The 24,302-nt window shown below is 38.9% G+C and overlaps 1 protein-coding gene across 2 annotated transcripts in view; it reads left to right on the forward strand.

The window, feature by feature from the left end:
• Positions 1 to 24,302, forward strand: part of Sk (small conductance calcium-activated potassium channel) — a 252,814-nt gene that overhangs the window by 41,829 nt on the left and 186,683 nt on the right. The gene's annotated exons all lie outside the window — the stretch shown is intronic.

Genomic DNA, 24,302 nt, shown 5'->3' on the forward strand with positions numbered 1-24,302 from the left:
TGCACGGTCCCGCGACCCAACCTATAAAGATAAGAGACTCGGAAAGTTTTTCTAGAATATTACGCAATAGAGTCTTTTCCACTAGGAAGTTCGAGGCTGTTTCGCAAACCGTGGCAAGTTTGGTCCACGGACAACGTCGTGGCAGTCGTAGGACACTTGGTCACGTAGATCGAGACGCTACAGAACTGCAAAAGTGCTCGAACGAAAGTGTTACTCGTTTTCAATTCGGTCGTTTCTTCGCCGACTACGAGTACCAATCAAGCTCGACTGCAAATTCGGCACGTTTAGTTCGACGCGTTAAAGATTAACCTCGTTATACAATTTTCGAGACGCGTTCTCCTCGCAACAACGGAGCCTTCGTTATCCCGGAAGAAAGCTTGCTTTGTAGAGCACAATTAGACGGCCACCAATTACTCTTCAGAATTCTTCATCGGTAATAATAAGTGAGAAACGAAGACGAAAGTTTCCGAGGTAGTTAGCTTCTTAGTTTCCAAGGAGGAAAGCTGAAACGAATTTTCGATTGGAGTAAAAAATGACGAGAAGAAACGATGTCTTGTTTCTCGAAGATAAAAAGGAAGCTTGAAAGCTTTGGACGATTACGGTTATTAATTTTCGAAGGCGAAGAAATTCGTAATTGTGTACACAACAGGACGTTGCTTTGATTAAAACAGTATATCTTCATTTTTCACATTATGGGGTAAGTGCGTTTTCTGATACTAGGATTTTCCTAGCAATTTTCCATTTTGGGCAATCCATGTGTACATGCAAACGTAATTAGATCCTCGAATTCGGGCGACAAACGAAACTTACTCTCATTAATTTATCATTGCAATGGGAAACTGGATTAAGCTTCAAGTTTCTGATAGTCTTAACTGCTTAACGTTCAAACTCAGTCGACCAGGTTTAGTTGCACGAGGTGGATTCTCACGATCATTTTAACTTTATCAACGAATGCTGTTTGTAAACAAGTTGTTACAAATATAATAAGATACAATTCGAGCATCTGCATTCCACAAAATTCGAATTCAACTTTAGGATCATTTTAATTTAGCTTCGGCGAACAAGTTGTCGTAAATGCATTGATAGGATACGCTTGGAAGCTTTGTATTTCAATTTTCGTAATAGTGTATTTTTCCTTTCTTAAAGAACGTCCAATATCTTTTCTTTGTAGTAGAGGATTTGACCTAAATAACATTTTCCTGCGACTACAAACAGTATCGAAGTTCCGAGAAAAGAATTTTTTCCAAGACTCATCTTCCCTTTCGTCTCGATTTTTGTAGAAACTTTTTTCTTTAGGAAATGTGATCTAAGCATTACGTCGAAAAGTGTCGAGCAAGATTTTGAGATAGGAAACAAAACTTTCTTTCATTAAATCTCTCTCGGGTATAAAAGGGTTCCTTTAAGATTCTTTTTCTTCAAAGCTTTGAATTTGATTATTATAGAGACAGCTGTCCTTTGCAAAGACTTTGTACAAATAACCGTCTTAGTATCATATAATAAACCCTCAATCACTTCGGAAACACAAGTTTCTTGTGATCTGACTTCGCGACGAGCAAATCTTGCTTCCTTTGTAGGGTTCGGGCGCAACTTCTCTCATCTCTATACCGAGCGAAATTGTTTGCTACTATTCTGATAGTGACTCTCCAATGCTTCGAGAACCTCTACTTCCCAACGAAAACCTTTGTCGAAAATTACCAGTTCCATATAAATAACTTTCGAGTCACAGTGTAAGTTTTTATTTACGAGTCAAACTGCAGTATAAAACTTTCGTTATCGTTTCGTGCACTTTATCAATGAATCATCTTTAATTAAAACTTAATTTTCAAAACTTAATTTTCAAGGTATTTCACATAAAGTTTCGCAACAACTTTTATGCATATACAGGGTGTTCGGCCACTCTTGGGAAAAATTTTAATAGGGGTTCTAGAGGCCAAAATAAGACGAAAATCAAGAATACCAATTTATTGATGAACCGACCGTATTGAATTTTTTTCTTGAAAATGTGCAAGATTTCGGGGGTATGTCTATTCGCCAAAAATGATTGCAATTGACTCCCGCAACCGAAAATAATTTTTCCAAAACGATTTGAAATTTTTGAATTTAATTGTCAATAACTTTTTAACGAAACCTCCATCAACAAATTGGTATTCTCGATTTTCGTCTTATTTTGGCCTCTAGAATCCTCTATTAAAATTTTTCCCAGGGGTGGCCGAACACCCTGTATATATTTGTGGATCGATTGTACATATATTTCTATCAGTACAACAGAATTTGTCGAATAATATTTCGCATGGACTCTGTTGTTTCGAACCAGCATAAATTTCAATATTCACTGTGCAGGTTCTGCCATCAGCCAATGATAAAGTTTTCAAACCATATCCAACAGGCTTTTTGAAACTATAGGATACTTACGATTTCGTTTATACATTACAAAATGTATTTCTATATTATATTCTCTGCTTCAAAAATATCATTATATTTTCTCTTGTATAATAAACTTCAAACCACAGAAATACATAAAGTAAACAAAGAAGCGTTCGTCGTAGGGTTAATCAAATTTCCAGGAATATCCTTCGAAATAATTTCCCCTCGGTTTTACGGAGTGAAGTCCTTCGAGACAACCGCGTCTGTTTTCATCTCCCGTTTCATCTCTCCGACTTCCGTTTATCAGAAGACATTCCACGCTAGCCAGTTTCCGTTTATCAGGAAAGACTTTTCGATAGCGTGTGCATCGCGTTCGTTGGCTGTTCGAAAAGGCAGGGAACGCGCTTCTGGCGCGATATCCAAAGAGATTCGAGCGATGGAAATGCTATTACAGTGCATAAAAGCGCACAGAGTCGCGAGATCGTCTATTTTTGTACAACGGGCCCAGAATCCGGATGATAAAGCATTCTCGGAAATTTCATCCCTGTTGCTATTTATAAATCCAGAAGAACGTTCAGGATCGCAAAAGCGTATGTTACGCGCTTCGAACGCGAGCTTCGACCGATGAATATTGTGCATCGCGAAAAGGCAAATAAATATACGGATGCTTGTAAAGTGTATCTTTTATTCGCTTGACCCTTGATCGGAAGTATCTCGAGCTTGTAATTTTTCGTGAAAAAAGAAATTATGTACTAGACATTTTTGCAACGAGTAATGGTTATTTAATTGTATTTAGAAAGTAAATTTAGAAGGATCTGTCCAGGAAGAAATAGTATCGCATCAGACGATTTAGTCAGCACTTCGTACGGTGTGCAAGTAACAAGGAAAGTTAGGGGGGAACCCGGAAATTCAGGAAATTTTGAAACATTACGTGCAACTAGAGCAGTCCATTTGTAACACAAGACCATTGTTCCTCCATGATATGGTCTGAGAGGGTAAAATGACCCCTCGAGGAATATTCCAGCGTTTCTTTCTCGTAGAATAGTTCCAGAATTCTGGAAAATATACAAAAAAGTTGTTGAAGATTTTTATTTCGAACGAATAACGTTTTGGTCGAATTTTGTAACAATGTTTCATTTTTATAGACACAATTATTTAATCTTCTAATTAAGATTTACTTAAATGGAACAGCAGGATTGCTCCGTAGTCTAAGAGAGTGTAGAATATCAGGAACAATATAGTTTGCAAGTTGATTAAGAAGTACCTGGATCTACGCCTCCCCAAGATCCATATATCAACTGATCTTTCCAGAACCGTATTTGCTACTATATCACTGTCCCTTGAATGCAAGTTCGAAGTTTGCGTCCTCGACTTTAAGAATTTATTTGACGCTAAATCACTCTAACCAGAACGTATGCTGTCAAGCTTTCCCTTCGGAGAACGTCTCCGAGCTTATTCTCGCTCGCACTATCGACATTTTAACCGCATTACGGATAAGATATCGATGTTCCATCGGTGCTCGTTGACATCCGAAGTCCTTGAAATCTGAAATGCTCTCGAACGATTTGCTACATGTACTTCGTTCCACGCAATGGCTTCGTTGTTTCAATGTTTATAAAACACCGCTCGTAGCATAGCTCGTTTACGAGTGTTCCTTCAGAAGCACCATTCATTCTTTAAAATTTCTCAACGTACTTCTCTCGAGTGTTCTCCAAAGTGTTCTTTAAAGCGTTTAAAATCCTTCTATTTCTCAATGTTTATCCCATTCCTTGCTTCTTAGTATCTCTTAGAACAGTGTTCTTCAACCCTTTCTTGCCACGTGGTCTTCTTCAGAATTCTAATTCACTTTAACATTACAACTGTTCGATTATAACTAAAATTAAACAGTGCCAACACCCCAAACGTATATACGTACATACATGTGAAGATAAGATTTTTCAGAGTCAAATCATAGTCAAAGTTAATTTACTTTAACGTTTGGTTACATTTAAAGATCTTTTTCAGAGTCAAAACATAGTCGAAGGGTCTCAAGCTACGCCTTTCTCTGAATTTTCTACAAGTTCCAACTTTCTTTTCCAGATGTAGCAATTAGCTAATAGTTTCTTTGGGCATGGAGCGACAACACACGATCTATCAGCATTCGTAATAGGTGAAGCAAACGTTCGCGTATGTAATAGAATCGACTGTAGATCTTGTTGTGTATACATAGTCTACGCCAAGTGTGTTGACTAATTAACATCTAGAATATTCTTGATGTATAATCACAATGTAAAGCATGTCGTCGTTAACAGTTTCAAAAGCGATCGAAGTTTGAAAACGTAGTTTCGTGTCCGTTACGTCGATGAAAAACCCATGACGATTCAAGCGGATGAATTTAATTGCAGTCGACGTTATCGTTGAGATCCAATTCTAAATTATCGTACTGTATCAATTTCTGAACGCGAAACCATATTGTACGCGCTTAAATTTGGGATCTTCGAAGGTTAAAATTAAATTCGATAACCACTGTGCGCGTTTGGGTCTCTTTTTACACCGAGGGGACGTGTACCGTACAAAACAAACAAAAAAATGAACGGAAGCGGACCGTATAAAATAGGAGCCCATGCGAAAAATACCGTACATGTTTTAGAATAACTAAACGAAAAAATCTGCACTGTACCGGTACATTAAAGAAAAGGTGGATTTGAAACATTCGTTCGCGATTCTCTGTGGAATTAAACCGCGCAAAAATTAATTCTGTAAAAAAATACCGTGTAAAATGGAGAAACTGGTGAACGATACACCGTTCCAGTTAAATAACAAATACACGAATGTCCCTGTAACGTCACGAGATGATATTATTAATAAACGGAAACGCGTGGTTTTCCTCGAAGTTGTTTTCCAGCGACGCGACGCGTTTCGCGCGAAACAACGTAGCCCAGCGAACGTGGCACGTTTCATTAAGCGCTGTCAGTTGATTTGCGTCATTCCACTTCGATTGTTATTTAAAGACTTCGCCTCGGTGCGTTCCCGAAATAACGGTGGATGACTGACGTGGCTCGTAGGGGCCAGAAATCGCGTGAATTTCGAGCAACCGACTTTCGATCATCGATGGGGACAACGGAGAGACGTTTGGCGAACGCTTTCATCCCTTACGCTCGTTGTCGTAATTTTTATTAATCACGTTTTGAAAAAGATTGCTCGATAAAATCGTCTACTTTACTCTGCGTATTTTTATTTCGCGTATAACAGGTTGCCATTATGTTTCTTAATAATTTCGAAATCGATGTCCTTGGATATTTTAAACGGCCCACTTGGATCCACTCAGCCCCTGTGTATCTGAATCTTTCAATTCAATATCCGCCGGCAATACAAAGTCAATATCTGTTTCCAGATTAAAAGAGATCCATGAGCTTTCGTGCAATTCAGAAATAATGAAAGCGTTTCGGTCGAAGCAGTTCGAATTCAGCACAGAGGGTTAAGTGTCCCTCTCGAAGTCTCCCGTCGCTCAAAAGTCTGAAGCAATCTTTTCCAAACACGTACAAGATGCTTTCCCATAATGTCTAACACAGTGATTCTAGTGTAGCAGGGTGGGCCATTTGCGTTATCGAGCAATATTTTTATCACGAAAGTCAATATTTCAGAACTGATACTTATTTGGAAAATACTGTCTTGGACGCGACGCTATTTGTTACTCGAGAATATTTAAAATATATTAATATTTAAAGTATATTTAAAAGGAAATATTTTTCGGGCAAAGTTTTGCTAAACCTTATCGAGTTTTATTGACCCGTTTCAATTTAAGTCAAAAATATTATTTCATACATAAAAACGTGTTTTCGATACGTTAGGAATAATCTCTAAATAAAATTAGACCAAATAAAAATATCTGCTCTAAAAATATTATTTATAAAGACCGAGCCTGAAGCTCATCCATCGAGGAAGGCCAAACGAGCACGAGGGACGTCGACCTAGCGCAGTATTTTAATTCGCGACGTTTTTAGTAGTTTCACGGCCGTCGGGATTCAAACGAGTTTAAACATCAGACCAGAATTAAAGCGGAACGGGTCCGGATAGCCGGTGTACGTTTTCATTCCGGTGGAATTTCACGAATAAATGGTTCCGCTGTAACGGACAATAGGATTATGCGGACCAAAGCAGCTCGAGGCACGCGGCTAACCCCACTCGACGATGCCGGATCGTCTGTAACGTGGTCCAGGGACTATTAAAGAACAGTCAGTCCTCTAGAACATTTGTTTATGGAGTAATTCCTTCCATATACAGGGTGTTCGGCTACCTCTGGGAAAAATTTTAATGGGGGATTCTGGAGGCCAAAATAAGACGAAAATCAAGAATACCAATTTGTTGATGGAGGCTTCGTTACAAAGTTATTAACTTTTAAAGTTCCGGCCGTATTGAATTTTTTTCTCGAAAATGCGCAAGATTTTAGGGGTATGTCTATTCACCAAAAATTATTGTAATTGACCCCCGCAACCGAAAATAATTTTTCCAGAACGATTTGAAATTTTTTTTTTCCGTCGAAAAATTTCACACCTTCTCGAATTTTTTTCTAGAAAGTGGGCAGGATTTCGGGGGTATGTCTAATGACCGAAAATTATTGTAATTGACCTCTACAACCAAAAATAATTTTTTTAAAACGATTTGAAATTTTTTTTTTCCGTCGAAAAATTTAGGCACCCTGTTGATTTTTCTTAAAAATCAGTTTTTCATTTGTAGTAACTTTGTTTGATGCCCTACAGAAAAGTTGTCTAATACTTTTTTGTAGGTACCCATGAGTTCTACTTCAGAAAAAAGTTTCATTGAAATATATTCAGTATTGTAGGAGTTGTGGCTGTTTGAAAATTGGACCATTTTTATGAGGTTTTTCTCATTTTGCGGGGTCAAGGACCAACTTTTCGAATATTTTTGCGATATGTACATATTCTTCATCAAAATACGCATAGTTTGCTTTTTTAAACATTAAAATCGTCCAATCCGTTCAGAAGTTATGACGTTTTAAAGATCCGCATGAAAATTCGGGCAGAGATTTCTGACCAGAAATTATATTTTCGGTAAGGAATTTTTTTCTTGAAACTGAGTAGGATTTGGGGGGTATGTCTGTTGACCAAAAATGCTTGTAATTGACCCCCGCAACCGAAAATAATTTTTCCAGAACGATTTGAAACTTTTCAATTTCGCCGAAAAATTTAGGCACTTGTCGATTTTTCTTGAAAATTCGTTTTAGATTTTTAGTTATTTCGTTTGACATCCTACAGAAAAGTTGTTTAATACTTTCTTGTAGGTACCCATGAGCTCTACTTCAGAAAAAAGTTTCATTGAAATATATTCACTGTTGTAGGAGTTATGGCTGTTTGAAAATTGAACCATTTTTAAGAAGTTTTTCTAAGATTACGGGATCAAGGAACAATTTTTCGAATATTTTTATAATTCCTACATATTCTACACTAAAATACGCGTCGTTTGCCTTTTTGAACATTAAAATCGTCCAATCCGTTCCGAAGTTATGACGTTTTAAAGATTTCCATGAAATTTCAGGGAAGCATTTCTAGCCTGAAATTATGTTTTCGGTAAGGAATTTTTTTTTCGAAAGTGGATAGGATTTCGGGGGTAAGTGTATTTACCAAAAATGATTGTAATCGACTCCTGCATCGGAAAATAATTTTTTTATAACGATTTGAAATTTTTTAATTTCGCCGAAAAATTTCACACCTACTCGAATTTTTTTCTCGAAAATTGTTAGGATTTCGGGGGTATGTCTAATGACCAAAAATGATTGTAATTGACCCCCGCAACCGAAAATAATTTTTCCAAAACGATTTGAAATTTTTGAATGTAATTGTTAATAACTATTTAACGAAGCCTCCATCAACAAATTGGTATTCTTGATTTTCGTCTTATTTTGCTCTCTAGAATCCCCCATTAAAATTTTTCCCAGGGGTGGCCGAACACCCTGTATGATTACGATTATAATATGAAAATGAAAAATGCTAAATGGAATATATTGTTCGAGAAAACTGGAAAACGAAATGTGTTTGTAGTCGATTATTTCAAATACAGAATTATCTTTTTTTTGTGTTGAGTTGATTCCACTCGTATTTGTACAGTATAATGATGATTCACTATAAACGTAGGAAATAAGTGTATTTGTTCACAAATTAAGAATAAGACTATCGGCTACTATTATTGAGTATTACTTTCTAAATAGAGAAGTAACTACAATTGTAATAAACAATATTTGGTATAAAAGTAAATGGAAAACGTTCATAAGAAAGTTTCCTTTCCCATTTATAGTATGTGCGAATACGAGTGGGAATATAACAACCTGGTATATGTTTAGCATTAAAAATGCATTTAAAATCTTTATCAAATTCGTATTCGAATAATGACATTTGAATAGTCAAGTATTGGAAGTTATATACGATTGCCAACGAAAAACACACAAGTTTGAAATTATTATTTCAACAGTCTAATTCCGTCCTGTGCATCGAAGATTAGGTTGAAAATAGGTGCTGGACGTCAAGCGACGGGCACAATTGCAGGCGATATCGATTGACAGGAAAAGGTGGTGGTTTACTGCGAAGCTACTCACCGAGGTTCATCGCGAGGTAGAATGCGGCCGGGTATTGCTTTCCCAGACCGTTTTGTTTGCGGTGGAATAATATACTTTCGGACCCCAGCCCACGGTTTCAGACACGATTTTCTGAAAGCTGTTTCGGATGGTCGGAGGAGGCACCGTGAAAAGCGACGAGCGTCGATGAGAGGGCATTGAACGTTTGTTTGACGTGCGTGATTCACAACGGTAGTCGGTGGAGGGGATTATCATGACCGAGAACCGTCGAACGTATTTAATTAATACTGTTCAACGTGCATACTAGTGTTCGTAGCTTTGGTCGAGGACTATGAACGATTACTACAGAACCGGGGATGCAGTAAATATCATTCATTCGTGGTGAATTATTTTATATTTGATGGATCGTGATCCCATTTTGCACGAAGCTTAACAACAATACGCATTCAAACTTGCCGTGGTTGTAGCAAAATAAGTGTATATATTATGTATTATATGATTAATAGATTACTTAGAATCGGTATAAAGTAACATCAATTGTTCTGTGTACTATAAAATCATCGATTCTACATTTTTCAAACAAATAGATGGTAAATTTATTTTCGAAAACATATCTCTCTCCTTCTAAATAAAATGTATTTTTCACATATTTGCAACCAAGGAACGAGACTGAAGAATTTCTCACGCTTCAATTGCCCGTCAATCTTCCCATTTCGTAGAAAAGAACGAGTTACCATGCTTTTACATCCACGCCTCAAGAACAATAGAAACGTTTGACGAGGGTGCATCGGGGGCGAACGTTTTCTTGCTGCGAAATATCGATCCACGATCGAAACGTGATCCCGTACGATTGATTCGTGGGAGACTCTGACGACGTGGTGGATTTCTCGAATCGATGACGCGTTTTGGCTCTGTTTCGTTCTCGTCTTTGAAAACGAACAAATGGAAACTATCCGCGAGCTGTTCGCTGGTCGATAAAGTGTTTGCAGCGCGTTTCCTTCGCCGGTAATCGATCGAGGCAGTCACGGGGGGGGGGGGGGGGGGGGGGGGCGTTGCAGAACTTCGTTTCACTTCGAGGGAAGCGGGGAGAAAAAAGGCAGGGTGGTCGGAAAGGGGTTGGAAACGGGCGAGTGACCGCGAGAAAGGGTCAGGAAGCGACGTCTCCGTAATTCGAGGCACAATGGGGAGAGCTTGGTACCGGTGAATCGTCCGAGTGTGTACGGGGAAACTTTACACGCTAGTTTTAAAGTGTTCCACGGGCGTGTTCGAGACCTGCTTCCGGTCGTCGACGAGAGCAAGTCGACGAACGAAGGGGTTAATGGCTTTAAACGGTTCTTGCGCCTCGTTCCTTTCTACAGTGTTCGTTCCGTTCGGCGGATCGAACATTTCGAAAGTTTGGAGCATTCGCTGATTTTACAATGCTTTGCCAGGAAGTTTATGCTATTCTTAGGAGAGAGGCTGTCGACACGAAGAATCATAAGATGAGTTGATAGAATATTCATTAAATCGACGACACCTTTAATTGTAAAACTATTGTAACGTTAAACGATGCTAAGTTTTATATATAATTAATAAAATAAAAAACGTTACCAATCCACAATATCATTTGCAATGAAAATAACTCGACAACATTACGCACATAAATTTATGGAAAGAATAATAATAATAGTGAAACAGTTAATTTCTATCTGCTACACTGCGATAACAGAGGGACTAGAGGTTCATACTCGCAAAGCTATGAAACTGAATTATCCTCGTTTGATTCTTCGATCTAATTCTCCTTCTTCCATGTCGCCGTATGAATTATTCCTTTTTCACGTGGTCCATAAAAATCTCGTTATTCCGAACGAGGGACGCTGAATCTCATCCCTTGCATTACGGGTAACATTTCGATCGTTTCCTCCCTCTTCCATTTTGCCTGTGTTTTTTATTTCCACTGTACTTTTTCAAGTAAATGTATTTTTACGTATTTTATGTTGTTGGCTCCCACAGAAGAACTATTAGTATTCGAAAAGAATAAAGAACAAAAGAAGAGTTTTGATCGAAATGTGAATGGTTGAGAAAATTAGTAGCCCGAATTCTAGTTTAGGAACTGTACCAATTCTCAGCGCCTAACTGCGTCAAAATTGGACCCCTGCGGATGCAACCGGTTCTTCGCGGCAGGAGTGCCAACGCATTCCCGCTTCCTTTCTCGCTGGTGCCCTCTCACGCGCCTCTGCTCGCTGGCTTTCTCGCCACTTCTTGTACTTTTTCTGCTCGCTCTCCACGGGGAGGCTAGGTAGAGCTTCCGCGCAAAGTGCGCGTACACATTGTAGCCCAGTTTTCCTCCAGGAAAGCTTGGAAAACATTTTGTTGGATATTCCGTGACTAGAGAGAATCTGTCGGAGCCAGGGAAAAAATTACCCGAGAATCCAAAACCGTCATGATAAATGACATACGGTAATTAGTGGCTATCGTTGACCTGGGAGATTAATTTTCAGACTATTAATCCTTAACCAAGTAAGGCGGAAGCTTTATTATCTGATCGATAAGGTAGGATCCGACGTGCATCAATTTATATTTTAATTTTTTTCTTTGAGACAAAACTTCGTTCGAAACTTTATATAAAATTAGTAATCATATTGGATCGTTGTTCGTACACAACAAAATTTTTAACGCAAACATTTGACCAACTTTTCGGGTTCAAACACTCTGTGCGACGGCAGACGACGTTAATATGCCCATAAACTTTTATCACGGTGCGACTTTCGTATTCAAAGATTCCATCGTAACAATTAAGCACGGGTGTACTTCGATTAAATTTGAATTGCAAATTCGCGCCCTCTCATTTGCATGCTTAATGTATATCAACGATATTAAGAATTTACGTCCGCAAACAGAGTATTATTATCATTGTCAAAGCGAAAGTACTGAACTCTCAGGACTGGGAGTCAATTTTTTATCGATCGAGAGAAATGTCACTTCTCCCCCAGTCGCCGCCAGAGGGCTACGATTAACCTGTCTCTCTCGCAAGTGCTCCAGCGATCGTCACAGAAATTCAGGTCGCGCTAAAGAAAATCAATTTTCGACGAACGTTGATCGCTCGCGGACTAAATAAAAACCGACGGTAGGAATCGAAAGCGCAACGTTTTAATTAAAATCTATGAAAGAACGATATCCGGGGGAATCGAAACCCAAGGAAACGAGAGTATAAAGGAGAAATAATCAGTACCGCGAGCAGGCGTGATCCGCGTCTAATTAAAGAGAGCTTGTTTTCTATCCGTTTGAAAAGCGTCGAACCTCGACTTGCATTACTTCGTCGAAATCTGTACGGTGCTTCGAAACCGTAAACGAACCAACGCACTAATGAGTAGGAGCCGTAAGCAAGAAATTTCAGTCAGAGAGAGACGATTCCATGAATAACAATGGTTCCCCCAGCTGTCGTTTGGTGAAATTTGTCGCGCGATTTCGACGAGACGGATGCTGTCTCCGACTAATTGAAAGCTCTCGTTACGGGATCGAATCGGGCTCGTCAAAAACGATCGAATTTAGACCGTATCGCGGCGATCGACGTTGCATTATGCACGGTCTCGTTCCTCGTCAGACTTCTCGATTACGCTTGATGGACGTTAACTCGATTAGGATCGTTCACCTGGGTGTATTTTCGGCGATTCACCGGCGGGGCCAGATCTGGCAGCATCTGGATTATTAAATCCAGGCTAAAACGGTCGGGTCTCGTTCGTATCGAGCGAGCATGGAGTGGAAAATCTGGCTTTCAGAATGTTGCGATTCCACGAAATTGTGCATTCGATCGCCGGGAGAGAATGTGCTTCGTCGTTTCTATCGAATTATTCGCACTGGAAAGTTCTATAATTACCAAAGGAAATATCGAAGTTGCTTGTTACGGATCGAAGAGTAATATTAAGGTTTCGTCCGTGGCGTAAAAGTCGATCGAAAGAATATATGTACATAACGTGGCTCTCGGTGGGTCATTAATCGCGAATTTTTTCCCATTCTCGCCGTAAGCTGTCGGCGACTGAAACACGATCGTAATTTAAATAATCGATTTATCAATGGTCTGGTCTCGAACATAATTAATTACTGCGAAAAGCAACGCGTTTCGCGTACGGAATAATGTTAATGAAGCTGCCGGTAGTATTTAATTTCTCAATTATCACTGTTTGAGGTTGCAGGTAGCCTCGAAGTTACTCGGTTTTAAATTTATGGTTGCACCAAGTGGAAACAAAAGTATTGTCATCGAACGAGGGAATACTGTACGAGAATTTATTTGTTCTGCAATGTCAGTTGTTTCTTCGGGCGAATTAAAAGATACCTGTGGCTGTTTAAGAAGTAACACGACCTCCGAGAAAAGGCTGTTTTTCATATGCAAAGGGGGCGTAAATTACTTATAATAGGGTCTGATGAAGTAAGGAACACGAGTAGATACACTTTGTTACTGTTCTTGAAGTTTCAGCGGAAACTTACCTTTCTCTACCTTCGCGAACTTTCTCGGATAATTGATCGGTAGGTAAAAGGGTAATATGAAGGCAGGCTCATTAATGTGTGCCTTATGAATAGAAACAGGCAGCCAAAAGACTATGAATAATTTTTCCTAACCTCGTCAGCAGTTGAACTATTTTGTATATTTCACAGAATCATTTGTCCATTGACCAATCATAAACGGTGAATTCTGACGCAATCTGCTTTACCAGCGACATGACACGGCTGCATAAAGTGAGCACAGGTGAGAAGAGGCTTCGTTCCTTTTGTAATATTGCTCAATTAAGTTAATGGACTGGCTGGTATTATGCTCTGGTCGTGGCAAAGATTGGAGATTGCTTTCATCGGGCCAATGGCTCTCGCCTCGATAGAGCCATCGATCGTTACTTCTGCCAGACCTGGAATCTTCGCGCGTTAGTTCTGATTAGGAGAGACTGCGTGCAACCCTTTAATTTTGGTGTTTAATTAAGCTACATGACCGGCCAGTTGATTAAACGCAACGAGACGGGCGCAAGCTGACCGTGCAAGTGGTCGCAACTCGGTCCCTGAGTGGAAACGTTCGCTTGTCCGTTTCGCAACTTTGAATTACAGTCGCGTGTTAACTACCAGTGTGCTTCTCTCTGGATGGTTACAATCTGGGTGTGTTAGCATCCTATTGTTTGGGTCAGAGAACGACACACTTTTTTTAAGGGGTACCGCAATGCAAACATTTCAGATTTTCCTTTAGAAATGTTTGTGTTTTCTAAAACACTGAACTTTAGAATATTCCTGAACGTTAAGGATCTTACTGCACTCCAAACAACTTCCCGCGCTCGACGTCAGAGGGCTACGCTCTTGTCTCTCTCACAAGTGCTCGACTCGGTATCCTCGTATCTGAGGCAGGACTTGCGATCTTTTCTTATACGTATTTCCAGTGATATCAATTGGAGCAAAATCTTTAATATCCAATCGCCTGTTACAGAGGAGGTGCAATATTCCCAGAAAGACCAAACTAATTCAGTACTGGTAGATAAATATATTTGAACGGATAACTTGAGTTTGAACCTAACCAAACTAATTCCAGAATCTTCTGAGCGTGTACTTGATAGATGAATATATTTGAAAGGATAACTTGAATCTGAACTTGACTAAACTAATTTTAGAATCTTCTAAGAATTTGAAAAAATAACTTGAATTTGAATTGGAATTAAATTGATTCCCAATTCGATACCATTGAATGTAATTTGATAAGGAAGTAGTATTACTGGATGTTCTCTAACAGCCGTAATCGAGAGTGATCGTTCGTGATTGAAGTTGACTGAAGTTGGGAGAGTGTCCAGATGCAAATTGACTAATTGAAAGCGATCAATAGAAAACTGATTGCTTTCAGAGATTCTTCTTGATGAGTTATTGATGACCGGGTTGAGTGTTCCAGGATAATGACTACCAGAAGCTTGATTGCTTTCAAGGTTTCGATGTTTGGAGGCTTCTAGCAACTTGTTAGCCACTGACTAAACACCGACTCCAATTTCTCAAGACATCGTGACCTCCCTTTAGTCGAGCTCTTAGCACGTCTTTCTCGAGGATTGAATGCAACAGTATCCGTCTCCTTTCCAGTAGCAAAGCTTTGGCATAGAAGCATGGCTTCCTGCTGGGCTCCAAACTATTCTGTAACCAGTGCCTGACAATTATTAAATATTCTAGGAATTAGTTGTTACCTTTCCATTCGGAAATACTGACTTAATGAAAGCTGAAAATTGAGAAATACTAAATTCTATGCATTTGTTATCCGAATAAAATTCTAACTATTAGCTTAAGCGATGAGAAATCTTGACCAATAGTGGAATTGGAACGTTCTCCATAAATTCTTATCATTAAATCTAAATTGCAATTCAGGTGATTATAACCACAGGAGTAATTAAGCCTTTTCGCTTTAGTCTCGTAGGAATTACCAGGCTGTAGGACTTTTATATTTAACTGAAAAGTTCCGTCTAACGGGAATGTACGCTAATAAGCGAAATATTAAATGGATTCTGGTGCACCGTTTCCCAGAGAACCAATTAGTCCTCGCGATCTCTCTAATAAAGGTTACGAAATTCTAACCGCATTTTGCAATATTCGCTGCATAAAGGCCAACGCGCGCGATGATATGCAACGAATACGCATTACCATAAACCTGGAATGAAAATTTCTTTCGTTTCCAATTCTGAGGATACAATTTTTCGTGAACCACGAAACTAGTATCGTAAGTTATCGACGATTCACGGTGGTAGAGTAGCATTAATTAGGCGCTGTTGATCCCTGATATAGGCACACGTTAATTAGTGCAAATTCCTGTGTGGTCGCTAAATTGCCCTCTGGAAATTCCGCGAACCCATATCGCAGGGAAATTTCAATCGGTGTTTTCATCTGTTACGTGTGTTTGCATTTGCCTCCTCGAGTGTCTTGAATTTTGAGAAACACCAACACTTACATAATTATTGCAATATACCGTGTTCTCAGCAGTTCGTTTCAACAGATCGACAAGATTTGAATTTGATCGAGAAACAAATTTTTATTTTTGTAAGCGGTCACATTGTGTTTTTAAAATTTATTTGAGTGATTGTTTATGAACAAAATGAGCCAAAATTGTAGAATATACTTTTTTTCTATAATTAATTGTTTTCGAGTTCATTGAATTTGAATACTTATCAAATGCACGCGATCAAATAAGAATTTCCACTGAAAAGGGAACCTCGTCTGACCATATATTGACTATCTCTACTTACATATTTCGTCTTCGGTATCGAAGGTTCGTTTTTTATTATTAGATTGATTGAACGAACAAACAAGATAGTTTTCTACACATGTACATCCTATTTCATCATTCTAATCGTCAGAATACCGTATACTGTAATATTTTAACATGGTTCGTTACAAGTATTTAATATATAGATTAAAATATAATTGTCAGCGGACAGTTTAATCGTGCATAAAGATCTTCGTCGTGCCGACCTCTTCACTTTAAATTAATAAAACGTAGAGACTGTTGAAGACAACGTGAACCGTGAGTTCGGGACACGAGACCCATATCGTTGCTCCTCGGATTATGGATTTTCATGGCTAGGGAAACTTTGAAATTCTAATTAGGGCCTGGAGTGTGTCACTGCGTCTCAAAAGCTCGAGAACCGTAGATTTTTAATTGAATTGGACCCGGCGATTGCGGGTTGGATGTGCAAATTTAAGGACTGTGAAAAATTCAGGACACTCGCGAATCGTGATTAACACTTCCACGTTCTCCGTGCTTGCACGTTGACGTAAGTGGCGCGCAAGTTTTGATTACTCGTGGAATAATAAATCTCGTAAATTTATCCGGATGAAAAAGAAAATCGTAATAGTTTTTGGTACACGCGTTTTTCTAAATGGGATGAAATAATTTTAAAAGTTTCTTTTGTATAACTAACGGAAATCCGTTTTTCCTACGCGTCTATCGATGAACGCGAAACTCGTGTTCGTCGTTTCGTTAAAAATTTCCATCGAAACGAGACTGAGCTCGCGCTATTTTCCCCCCCATTTTCACTCGCACGATACAAAGCGAACTTTCGATCAGAGTGTGAGGAAATAAAAGGCTGCACGGTCCCCGTTGATTACTCGTGCACGGTTTTCCGAAGAAAGCATGCTGTCGCGTAGAAACACCAACGCCTTTTGGACGAAGCATGCACAAAGAGACCCACGTCGTTCTGGATTGTCGATTGCAACTTACGCGAGGCGCGAAGTTTCCGTTCGTGGCACGTGGGATTCAAGTTTGCGAACCTGAAAGTTACTTTAACAGGCTCTTCCACAATACGCTGAGCTAAGCTACGTCGTCGACCAAGATTTTCCCTTGGAATTTCTTTCTTAGATGAACACGATTCGGACGTGAATTCTTTTCGGTTTCTTACTGAACTTTTAGTTATTTTGTTATCTAAAAGTGCACTCGATATACAGGGTGTTCGGCCACGCCTGGAAAAAATTTTAATGGGAGATTCTAGAGGTCAAAATAAGACAAAAATCGAGAATACCAATTTGTTGATTGAAGCTTCGTTAGAAAATTATTAACGTTTAAAGTTTCACTTGTAGAACGATACGTTAGTAGGTAGAGTTTGTTAATTATTGACGAGACGCATTCAAGTCAGCATGACAGTGAATGAAAGAAGAGTTCCCTTCGATAGATCATGATCTATTACAAGATTTCCCATAGTTGATCTTCGTCATTAATCTTCATTTCGAGTTGTCTGTCCTCCGTGTCATCCAAGTTCTACATCATCCTAACCACGCATCACCCAAACCCCACATCATCCTTACCCCTGCGTCGACTAATCTTGATTCATGTATTGGAATACAATGTGTTGGACCTTGTCGTATCCTGTTACGCTATTCTACTTCAAAGACCTTAACGCACCCCGAGCAATTACCGCAGGAGGGATACCCGAACTCTAATTCGTAACTCGTTTATAGGTAAATGTACGTAGAACAGAATATCCGATGAAATAATAAACATTGGCATTAGACATTATCTCATATTCTATTATTAAATTTGAAATTTCATCGATTCGCTTGTAACCGAACAAAGAGCTTATTTCCTTTCGATACGAAACGAAGTTCATCTTCTTTAATGCGTCCTCGACATTTTAATTTACGCGAAGCACCTTTACACTTCAATCAACGATACTATCACGATACATTTAAATACTGAATATTCAAATTTTTTAATTTGTAGTATAATTCCCCTCTAGTCACCGTTGTTTATCCTCAAACGATACTATCGCGATATATTTGGATTAAAAATTTTTGAAGCCTGTAACGGGACAGTACAAAACGCCTCTGTTTTCAATTTCAAAATGAAGTCCATCTTCTTTAATGTGTCCTCGGTGCGTTAACTTTCGCGAAGCGCCTGTCCTTTACACTCGAATCACCGATGTTTACCATCGAGCGACATCGTTCAACTTTTTAGTCGCCAGGGACGCGTTCACGCGCTGCGAAGAGATCTCAGGTAAACGCGAGTGCAATATTACGTAAGCCAGAAATGGCAGCGTATCGATCGCGGTTCGCACCATTAGATAAGCCTGTGTAAACATTTCGCGCGTTTTCATTGGCGACGTTTCGTCGTGCGACCCACGGTAACGACGAATTAAGGAATCTTTCCTGTTGCAAACGCTTGAAAACTCCAATCACGGACCTCTCTGGAAGAAGAGGGCCCATAAAACGAAACGATGATTCCAGTGAATTGCTTTGGGTTTTTAAATATTTGTCGACTCTTTCTCTAATTTTAATTTTTCACCAAAGTGACCCTATTGACAAATTAAATTATAAGTTTCAGTATAAACTTCATTTTGTTGTATGCGTATTTCTATATTGTATTGTTTATCTATAAACACTGTTCTCCACCTCTGGTACAGTAATGAATTTCTACTAATACAATAAAGAAATAAGGTAGAAATCCATTATTGCGATGATAGTACCTAATTTACAAAGCACGCTGCTGAGTCTATATTAGATATACGAATCAACGAACAGTATTAGTCCCAGTAGACGCTTATTATCCCTACTGTACAGTTAACCGAACAATTCAGTTATCCAAACCATATTGTTCCCCGACCAATTCCGATAAATGGAGTTCTACTGTACATGTTACTTCGCTTCGCGAGCATGGACAACATCGCAAGCCCGCTGGCCACGTGACAACAATCGCTCGTCCGCCTCAAGTTCAATCGTACACGATTCAACAATGGCCACTGCCCTAATCTCGATCGCCGGAATATTGGAACGAAATTTCGGGGAAACATTTACCAGGGCGATTAATTAAATCGACGATCCACCGAAAATAAAAACCTTTTTTAAGCATCTCAATTTCTTCATTTTGCATTCTCAGTCTCTGAGTCGAATTAAATTAAAAATTTTTTAATTTTAATATTCAAAAATTCAAAACTTATCGCGATAGTAAGGAGGATAAACAAATGGTTATTAGAGGGATGTCAAATTTAAAAATTTTATCTCGAAATTTAAACGTTTGTTCGATGCTCTAGAAAAGAAATTCTCACAGAGTATGGAAACGTTTTGAGCCGTTCGCGGGAATAAGAGATCGCGGGTTAACGCAAACCACAAAGCAGGAACGTTTACGGGCGACGATTATATCGGTTCCGGCGAGTACATAGACCGAGGAAATGTTTATATTTCACCATAGAATCGCTCCGAGTGGGAGAAATTTTGCCGATGTACTTACCCGCGCGAAAATATTTACTCTCTGGTTCGTATTGTTAGCGAGTTTGCTTAGCTGATTATAGGCAGCGAAAGCGGATGGATTGAAAAATATTGAAACTGTGTCCGCTGTCCGGGAACGCGTAGCTGTTTATGACAAATGAGGATTGCAGGAATATAAGGGTTGAGTGAATCGTGATTAGAAAGAGAGTTCCCGACTATAGAAAGCAGTATGCTTAAGGCTCATATTAATTTCATACGAAAACACAACTGTGCTCTACGATACCGCGATTCTTGGAACACTGTACGAACTCAATAATCGAACGGCTTTACACCTTCGACGACTAAAAGCGAAACATAGTAAGATCTTGTTTAACGTTGCCTCATTTGACGCTATTGCAATACGATTTTCGCGATTCCTTAATTAGAAGCGTATTTTTAGCATTTTTATTTTGGAAAAAATATATAAGCACCGAAGCATAATAATATAGTAAACTGAAATAAAATTTTATTTATTTGACAGTGTCCCAAAGAAGATTAAACATTTTTTAGTAACGAGCACAATTTTAAAACAATAAAATGAAAACACTGGGCGTATATATTTTCTTAATTAAAAACGTGGACGGAAAAAATAGTGGGAATATCCATCCAATAATAAAAATAAATAAATAATTTGATGTCGCCAAGTACGAGTTCCGAAAATTACCTTAAAAAATTATCAAGCGTACTTTAATTAGCGCCATTTTAATTAATTTGCTGCGATTCCGCTTTAAGTAGTCTCGAAACAACCGACCGGCTCGTTGCGCCGAACTTATTTGCACCGTCTTGCCATAACGCGACTCGTTTCACGGTTAGGTGGCTATTTGATATTTTCGGGGGTCGAAAAGATCGATTTTTTAAAACGTTTTATCCAACTATAAAATAGTTATCTAAATAATAGACTTAATCTTTTCATAGATTCAAGAAACTGTTTAAAATTGTCAGAAATTGTTCAGTAACGGTTGAATGGATTCTTAAACACCACGAATTAGGTTCTTCCGCTTGTTTCGTTTTGGAACAATGGCGTCCTCGAGGCTTTCGCGTCTTCACAGCGAAAACTAGAACTGTAGCATCGTTGCAACGTTGAACCTCTCGATTTCGAGAGTTTGAGGATACACTATGATTCTCAGTTATGCTATTGAATGGGTTTACTGGTGTATCGAAAGATAAGAGTAGTTTACGCGAGGTTTATGCGATGGTTTAACAATACAAATGGAATCAGGGGATCATTTTATCTCTGGGTTTCGAGAGTCTGATGATATCAATCACTATGGTCATTCAGGTCGTCGATGAATAGCAAACTGAAAGGCTGCCCAGATAGGATTTGGGGTTTAGACCACGTCCTTTATCTCTGTTAATGACATCAATCTGTTTTCAGCGGTCTACTATTCTCTGTAACAATTTTCAACCACCATTTTAGCTCTTATTATCATTTGTCTTTAGTGTGAGATTTATAAAACAAGAAACATTATGTACATTGTTGAAATAAGCGACATCTGTCAACACGATTGGTCACTTTATCGATTGATTTATTGACATTAGAGACTCTCTTTCCATAAGATAATTTCATACTCGTTATATTGACGTCTGTATGAAACGTTATGCAAATACGCCATTACGCAAAATTGCACTAGGATTGTTAGCTGGACCAAAATGGTAAATTTCTTTAAATATATCAAGATGTCAATTTGTGAAGAATTTAACGCGTTCGCGGAATCGGCCATTGTAAATGCAACGAGCTCGTAATTCAGTCAGCGACGGGGAAACGGTTTTTCCGGCCGTCGATTCGATTTCGATCAAAAATGATTGCACGACGATTCGTGAACGTATATAGAGTCGACTGGCAATATAGTGTGCGTCCTTGCGTATACTTGGATCGAATCTAAATAAATGATGCACTCATAATTGTTTCAATGTTACGTTTATGGCCGCGCGATTAATCCGTTAAGGGACTATCGATTCGACTTTGACAATTCGCGTCGTCGTTTCCTCCCTGCTCTAGCGAATTACGAGACATTTCGCGAGAAAGTTTAGTGCGAAGAAATGACGACACCGAATAATAGCTAGACGTATACAGGGTGATTCTAGCAACTAGGCCAGGCTATAAACTTTGTTCCATACGATAGGGAAAAATCGTACGGAAACTCATTGGTTTACTTGCTAGACATAATTCCACCTTCTTTCTGACTTTTTTTCTATCTTGTAAATTAAATTATTTCAAAATTCTACAGCAAGAACTCTCAAGTTTATCTCCATAGGTTCTTACCATAACGACTATTCAAACTATATGAAAATTACCGTCTCTGATTCAGGATTGTAATAAAATTTACGAAGAAACGTTCTACCTGGTGTAGCGAAGTTTTTCGCGATACTTGTTGTTCTCTTCGTGGAAGGAAAACAGGGTTAGGTTCGTCCAGGTGAGAAACTTGGCTGTAAGAATGTCGGATGTTAACCGTGCTATCTAATCGCGAAGCCAGGAGCATCTGGAGCGCAGTTTCTGATAACGAAAACGAACGGAAACGGAACGAAAGCGACACCTATGCAGACCCGGCGCTCGCACGAAACGCGCTATCGTCTGAAATTCCGCCGACCCTCCTTCCGGTTCTTCATCTGGGGCTATTTTACGGTCGTGTCTGCCGTTATCTACCCTCCGTTGCATTTCAACCCGCCTTAGCCGGATCCCCTTACGTCCGTTGCCTTTATTGCCAGTCGTGGGAGACTTTGAGGTAGGAAGGATTTAGTTTCGAGACTCGAACATTCTTATCCGCGCAGCGACCTGTTAACTCTCACGGAGTTCGTTGAATCCTATAGAAGAGAACAAGAACGAAAAGAACCAAGGTTTCGTTCCTTTCTTCGCTGAAGTAGACATCCATTTCATCCCCTTGCGTAAAATATTATCGTCCATATCATGAGAATTGTAATTTTTAGACGATTTACAGTTTGAAGGATTTATAGATAGAAGAATTATTTTGTAATTTTAGTCGCGTTTTGGAACGTAGAAAAGTGACCTCGAAAAGTCGAAGCTCCAGAAAGATATAAGCAGCGTATAAATTGTTGCGAACGTCCAAAGTTGCGATAGTTGAACATCTGCATCAGTAGACAGTGCAAAAGTTAAAGTTGTTCTCTCTGTTCGTCAGACTCGTTCTGTCTGGGGGGCGTTCAACGAGCAGATGTTTCGAAGTTGGACGCTCGTTTTTCGATGGACTTTTAACAGTGCTCGAAAGGCTAATGTCATAACCATATATTAGGATCGACTATACCTAGATTACCAGATATTTGATATTAAATTTTCGAAAGTTTCATTCATCTTCGTATGGAGAGAACATAAATATTCTATAATATATGCACCGTTTCCATCAATTCATTTTCCCATTTACCGGAATATTTTAAACTTTTCAACTTATCGAACGATGAACGACTTCGAGTGGTCAAATCGTTAACGAAGTCTAATTTACGAGTGAATTTACGAGCGAAACGTAATCGGAAATTTACGAGAATCTAAAATTTTTATATGTTATTCGTGAATAAAATTGGACTCCCGCTACGAAATAAATGTGATATGTGGGTTCGAAATCCATCGAGATAAGATGATAATCCTTTTTTTTTATTATATATATTTTATAATCTGTACCGAAAATTGGAACGATCTATTTTTTGATTACCCGACGAGTTCATTACGGAGGCTTAGAAAATCCGCTGGTCAATCCGGCTTGCTTTAATCTTCTTGGGGCGGAAAAATTGTTTTCAAAGGGAGATCCGGCTACACTGATACAATTTCGATGGATAGTTTTGCTCGGTGGCATTCAACGACAACTTGGGTATCATTTATTTTTCTTTTTGTTTGGTATAGCAGAAAAAAACTAAAAATAGTATATATTTTCACGAACTGAGTTTCTAGAAGGAGGTAAGAAGCTTCTTACCTTAAATATAAGAACGAGTAAGGCTTGAACGAAATTTAAAAACTGTTTCCCATCTCAAAGGGTTCAGAAAGCTGAATTTGAAACGAAATTTAAACACCAGAATCGACGAGGGTTCGATTGAGTTGGTCTTCGTCGCTGGAAGCAACTTTATAATATTCTAAAAAGCTTAGATCGATGGTTCTCGAACTTCCTTCTAATTTAAACGCTCGTCACGCGATGCGTCCGCTGTGTTGCCGAACTTTTATTGGCCCGGGAACCCAATGATACCCCATTAGGAGCTTCAACGGCCTGGAACTCTCTGAAAAGTGCTCATTAGCGTGCTCTCTGCGGTTCTTTCCTTAACAAACTGCAAATAAGGAGAACATTTTTCAGCCTTCGTCGTTAAATAATCTTGGCGAACTTTTAGACACGAACATAGAAACACGGAAGCTAATTTCGGAATATGTCTTCCTATTTTTGGAGTATCTTCAGGCATAGAGAAACATCTAATAAATGTCTGAGTTCGTATGATTCTTGGCCGCGAGTCTGCAGAGGTTCAATGTTTGCCTGACTCGATCTTCGCGAATTTCTACGTCTCGTTTCTACATCTATAAATCTGTCGGTACCGTGTAAATATTTTTCAACTACTTTCGACGTTCGTCGAGTACTGAAAATTGTAGTCATAAAATTACAGAAGCCATGATTTCACAGATTCCACATTTAACGTTACAGAACCCAATGGAATATTATTCTTCGGC

This window comes from Colletes latitarsis, chromosome 11, assembly GCF_051014445.1.
Source record: "Colletes latitarsis isolate SP2378_abdomen chromosome 11, iyColLati1, whole genome shotgun sequence".
NCBI lineage: Eukaryota > Metazoa > Arthropoda > Insecta > Hymenoptera > Colletidae > Colletes > Colletes latitarsis.